The 6299-nt window shown below is 41.7% G+C and overlaps 1 protein-coding gene across 1 annotated transcript in view; it reads right to left on the reverse strand.

The window, feature by feature from the left end:
- The window catches only part of RORB (RAR related orphan receptor B), a 42940-nt gene extending 39112 nt beyond the window's left edge, over nucleotides 1-3828 (reverse strand). Inside the window, exon 1 of the mRNA XM_033084611.1 lies at nucleotides 3747-3828. The gene's annotated coding sequence lies outside the window, so the exon portion shown is untranslated. The remainder of the gene's footprint in view (nucleotides 1-3746) is intronic.
- Nucleotides 3829-6299: the final 2471 nt, after the last annotated feature.

Here is a 6299-nt window from a genome sequence, read left to right on the forward strand (position 1 = left end):
GGAAACTTAACTGATCTTAGCTGACCAAAACTTTCCTGATATGATAGAGGTGTCTTTAATTGAAGACTAAATGGTTGCCAATAAGAGATGGCTTTGCCAAACTTTATAGCCAATCTTGGTTTTGACTTCTGAAGGGTTTTCTGTTTTCAGTTTTAGATTTTAGCAGCATCTATGGATTTCAGAGAACAAATTAATTCAGCAATGTTAAAAAAACCACACACAACCATTTAGCACTGATAATGGCTTCTCCTGCAGTACTTTTTTGTTCACTTTAAGGTTGATCTCATCTCAGAGGAAATAATTTCATCTTTGCCCTCCTTAGGAAAAAAAAGAGCGTATTATGTATCATGGGTTACATAAGAAAATTAATTTACAGCAGGTAATTAATTTTTCTGAGGAGAATTTTATGTTCTCATTTTTCTGCATAAGATCTAAATGTTGTTTTATAAGTAGAGATAATTCTTTCATTTTATTTTTATGGTATCTTTACATAGATTTGGCTACATTATTCTACATGAGAATAATTTCATTTTGTGTGAAGAAAGATGTATTTCATTACTGAGGAGCTAAAGAGTTAAAGACAGATTTCCCAGTACTTCCAACATGGACAACAAGTCTTTCTGCACCTTGAACAAATCACTTCACCCACCACCAACAGCCAGTCTGAGAAAAGAAAATGTTGAATGAACTACTTTCTAATTCATGACAGAACAGTGGTAGACAGTACTTTGCTTTGGGGCAGGCACAAGAAATGATAAAAGGCTTAGTGAAGAAGCAGTCGCAGAGATAGATGTGACACAAATTCATCTTCAGGTTTCACTTTTTCTGTAAGAATGGTGTGAGAGCTGCAGACTTACTCAGAGGGTCCAGCAGGCCACTGCATAGGCACACTCAGCATTAGGTAGGCATGCATGCAAACTAGAAGTAGTGTTTCAGATGACCCTTAAGCACTTACAATATGGACTTGCAGCAGCATAGATAATGCAGGGACACTGAACTAAAGGATTTTCTGTTCCTTGAAGTTTGTAGCACTGCTGCTGGCACTGTAATTCTTGGATACTATATCCTAAAATGCTGTCACTGCCTGGTGCCTGGCTCAATATGTGTGCATGATGGTGGAGTGATTCTACCCTCTTTCTTCCACACATGGCCTCCATTCTTAATCATTTCAGGTTTCCAACAAACTTAGGAAAAAAGAGCCAGAAATGACCAGTGAAAAGCTATTTAAATACTGGGCACTTAAATGGATAGCAGAGCTACACTGCCAAAAACAGTGCTTACCTTAACAGGGAGCTCTGACAGATTGAGATGCCTCCCAGTGGAACTGATGTGAAAAACGGACACCTTTTTACCACACCGGCTCACAAAACAAGATTAGATTAATTGATCTGATACAGCAAAACTGGCACAAACCCAATAGGTTTAAAACTGTTGCAAGTGGAAGAGAATCTCTATCAATAAGCAGTCTACTCACAGAGCACAGTGGTATCATCTCTTGAGGCACAAGGGCCAGCATTAACCCTAATTACAGTAAATTCACGAATACAAGCCGCACTGAGTATAAGCCGCATCTCTGGGTGTTGGCAAATATTTCGGTTTTTGTCCATAAATAAGCCACACCTGAATATAAGCCGCTCTGTCGTTCGCAGCGAGGACCCGCATGCAACAAAGTTGCCAAATACTAACAGAACTGCGGCATGGCGGGGGGTTTACTGGCTCAACTAAGGCTGTACAGGCTCGGTCCGCTAGGGGCTGCTGACGGGGCCAGGTGGCCCAGCCCGGCGCTGCCACTCGGGGCTGGCCGCCGCCTCTGGGTTCGCTCGCCCCAGCCCCACTCCCACTGCGGCACCGGCCGGGCACGGAGAGAGCGCCCCGCTCACGTCGTGGTGCTGGCCGGGCACAGAGAGAGTGCTCCGCTCACGCCGCGGCGCTGGCCGGGCACGGAGCACCCCCCCTGCTCCCGCCACGGCGGCGGAGGGCGGGGGCAGAGCACCCCCCCCCCAATCCTCCCCGAATCGCGGCAATGGCGGCGTAGGGCCCCCGTCGGCTCCCCGGGCCGCGGCAATGGCGGCGCGGCCCCCCCCCTCCTCCCCAGGCCGCGGCAATGGCAGCGCAGGGCCCCCGTCGGCTCCCCGGGCCACGGCAATGGTGGCGCGCCCCCCCCCCACCCCATCCTCCCCGAGCTGCGGCAATGACGGCACGGGGCCCCCCCGTCTCTCCCCCGGGTTGTGGCAGAGGAGGAAAGAGAGCTCTCCCGCCTCTCTCCCCACCCCCCGTGCTGCCTGCAGGGAGCCAGGGCAACAGAGTAACACTTTGTAACAATCGCGAAATGCCGGCTTTTACTGGCAGGTGCTTGGCTCGGCGCCCTGGCTGGCACGTCTGGGGTTGTAAATGTCAGAAAATTATTCACATATTAGCCGCCTCCGACTATTAGCCGCACTTCCGGGTTTCCACCAAAATTTTTGTCAAATTGCTGCGGCTTGTATTCTTGAAATTACTGTACTTCCATGGGAGACAGTCTGTGGGCTCTGAGTACTGAGAGAAGATGCTTTTTCTGCTTAACGTAATTTTCTTCCGTAACTTTTGTGCCAATTTTGAAGCATCAGATCAATTAGTTTAATCCTGTTTCATGTGATCATCGTAAGAAGATGTTTATTTCTAGTCCAGTGCCACAGTAAGACAAAGACACACTGCAAATTGTTCTGCTTACAATTGTTAACGTTCCTGAAAAAGACCCCGATCTTTACAAGCTGGTTGTCAGTGTACTGGCATTAAAATATTTCTCTTGCAAAGGGGTGTACTCAAATTTTCAGATTTTTCAGCTGTTCTAATACTTTGTAAAGTGTCAGGTACAGACTTGTGATTTCACTCTGCAAATAGGCATCTATTTTCAAATGTCCTAGTTTGCGTGTTTCCACGTACAAGAAATCAGTGATGCTGCCTCTCCATTTTGCAATTTCCTACTTACAGTTAAAACTGAAATACCAACATGTAGTATGAAACTGCATGAGTAATATGTAATTCCTTAGATAATAAAATTGCAGACAATTTAAAAAATTGAAAATTTAAGCCTTTCTTCTCTTTGCTTAGATATGACTTGAATTATTTGAACTAAAGCCTGAGATAATTGTTGGTATGTCTAAGCAGCAAGTCTATGCATCTCCACCCTCCACCCTTGTTTTAACCTCCAATTCCCAGCAATTGCCCCTGCACTAAAGCCTGAGAAGAGGAAGACAAAGGAAGAAGAAGACAAAATCCTTTTACACTGCTCATAATGTGAGGCATTCTTTCTTTTGGAGATTACAATTTGGTCTGCAGATTGTGCAAAAGAAGATAAAAACGACCAGACTCACACCTGTAAGCTTTTAAAAAGGGCTGATCAGAAGTAACATGGCAAATATAATGCTACATGGGTTGTACAGGAAACAAGATAAGAAATCCAACTCCTTCAAAGCTGATTTAAGATAGAACAGGTGTGACTTAGAGTTGTCAGCCTCTGTTGATGTCAGCACTTACACTGCATCAGATGTAATTAATTCATGTTTCAAACAAGGAGGTAGCTCTAAAGAATATTTGATGAAATGGAAAGCAACTAGGAAAATTAGGCATGAAATACATCTTTATGAGCAGTAGGCTTTACAGCCTTTGGCACCACTTGTTTGAAAGCTTGTAAGAGTGTATCATTGTACATAGGTGCCTAAGGGTAACGCAAATGGTTATGACTTCACTGTATTAAAATCTCATACCTTGCAGCCTTCACATGTGATGACTCCATAGTGTATCCCAGAGGATTTATCACCACAAATTTTGCATGGTATCACTTCAATTTGTGCTGAAAAAGAAAACAAGACAGATATTTTGAGTTTTTAATTATATTTAATTTCTTTTTTCCTCAAAAGGAGATCTTTAGAAATAGAGAGCAGATAACCAGTTGGAACCCAGCAATACAAAAATGCTTTCATTTTTCTGAGGTAGAAATACATCATGTATTTTTATACCCTTTTTAAAGCAGAGTAGAGATGATGAAGTTTTCACTTTCTTCAAATTATGTTTGGGAAATGGAGGTATTAATAGGTACTACACTAACACTGTTAGAGGTTGGCTGGTAAAAGCTTGCTTAACCTTCCTGTCTCTTGAAACTATTTGTTTTAGCATTGGGTCATTGGCAGGTTGCATACTGGGCGAGTCAGGTAATGCCTGAAAATGTTTAAATATGGATGTGCTTCAAATCCTTTTGTAAACATAGTGGTCATCTGATTCTGTGAAGGAAAACACATTTCACTGTATCTTTTTTTGTTGTTTTTTTTGCAAACACAGTGTTTGCTTCTTCAATTATTTTGAATCCTGTGTCTTTCCTTCGATGATGCTGTTAAGAGCACATATGTAAAGAACTGTGAACTGAGAAGAAATGTTAAACTTATTTTCTCTCCCTTTCATTTGTTCTTATGTGTAGGATGCATGCACCTCCCTGATCTTCTCCTCCTGCTTGGAAGCAGCACCACATTAGGAAAGTACTCCTGACTGATGTTGTTTCTCCATGCCCAGGGCAGAACAGCAACAGTTCTCTGCAACTCAAGTCACCCATCAAACCCTTGAGTAGAAAAACTTCTTTAATAGAAATAGCCCAAGCACAAGGATAGGCAGCTGTAAGTACTTTAACAAGACACATTTAACTCTAAAATGGATTGAGACAGGGAAACTAGATTATTGTCCAGGTGCTAATCCTAAGAAGAACATCTCATTTCAAACTTGTGGGCTGTTGAAAAGATTTTAAAAACTGGAAAAAACCCATGCTTAAAAATGACTGCACATTGTAAGCTAAGCACTAAATATGCTTGCACAGTGGATACAGTGAAAATATAATCATATAGCCTGGGTTATACCCCATTTCTACTCATGATTATAATTTGTCTTTTTTAGCAGGAGCTAGAAGTTTTCTTCCTACCGTGTCCTTCTTCCCACCACCTTGTAGATAAACAACCAAAACTCAGTACTATGTCCCAGCAAGCCGCCACCACACTTCCCACTGAAAGGTGCATTGCATACCCTACTCCTATTTAGTGTAGAGGGTAAACACTGGCAGGCCCTCTACTTTGGAAAGTCAATCAACTATTTCCTTGGGACAGCATATCCCAAGGGACCCAGGCAAGAGGAACTTTTATGAAGACAGCTGATGAGACTTTAGCTCCCTACTCTGAGCTCATTTTCCTGACATACTCTTTCCGATTTAGCATAAGTTTATGCATTGTTCAGGCAAGCAAACCAGTTTTAAAACTGCTCCTAATCCATGTTGTATAGAGAGAACTCTTTAACAGCGAAGCACCTGCAGTTCTTTGGAAATTTTTCAAGGTTGATCCTGCTCAAAAATTCCTAAGCCACTGGGATAATAAAAAAATTTAAACACATGTTTCTAATCACTGCTGTTTGTGAGACTGCTTTTAGCAACTGCTCACAGGTCTCTGTTTGAGAGTCATGTGGATGGAAAAAGTCTCAGCTCTGGGACCATGTGGTGCTTTATGCTTCAAAGACGTATGTCAATGTCAGAGGCAGGAACTACAATGAGAATAGAAAGAAATTTTCAGGAAAAGACAAGACAGAGAAAAAAAAACCACACACAAAAATCAAGATACTTTTAATGTGACTTCAATATAGCATTTGTAAATCTGATAGGAAGAGAGAGAGAAGAATTGATCCTGTGACACTGATTGCAATTAGCACAGTACTTTTTACTGTAAGCAAACAATAATTACATGCATGAGTTTCAATTATAAGCTCTACATTCATGGTATTTGTGGATCAAGTCCCTAAATGCTAAGGCTTGGGGTTTCAGTTAATATGTAAAAAATATTTTAGACTTGCAACTCTTCAGTTAATTCAAACCTTTGTTTGAAAATAATTATTCTGTAAATTAGTAAACACAGGTTTGTCTAGGAAGTTGCTACCATTTCACCTTAAGGGAACTCACAGAAAATACATCCTTAGGACACAGAAGGCACTTGAATAAGTTTGGAAAACTGCTTTTAGCTACTGTCCCCAGACATTTTTTGTTTCATTAAATAGCAGAACAATTTCAGGATTCCTAACAGAAATCTTGATTGTACAGGCCAGATAAAAAAGAAACCACTGTATTCCCAGAACGGCTTTGAGACACTGTAATGAATATAGAGTGTACTATGTTTCTTTTGCAGACATAATCACAGGTCACAGATTGCAAAATATTTTTGAAAGGGACTCACAAGAATCAGCTCTTAAATGAATGGCCTTATGGAGTTTGAACACACAGCTTTGGTGTTATTAGT

Source organism: Catharus ustulatus, chromosome Z (assembly GCF_009819885.2).
Source record: "Catharus ustulatus isolate bCatUst1 chromosome Z, bCatUst1.pri.v2, whole genome shotgun sequence".
Classification (NCBI taxonomy): Eukaryota; Metazoa; Chordata; class Aves; order Passeriformes; family Turdidae; genus Catharus; species Catharus ustulatus.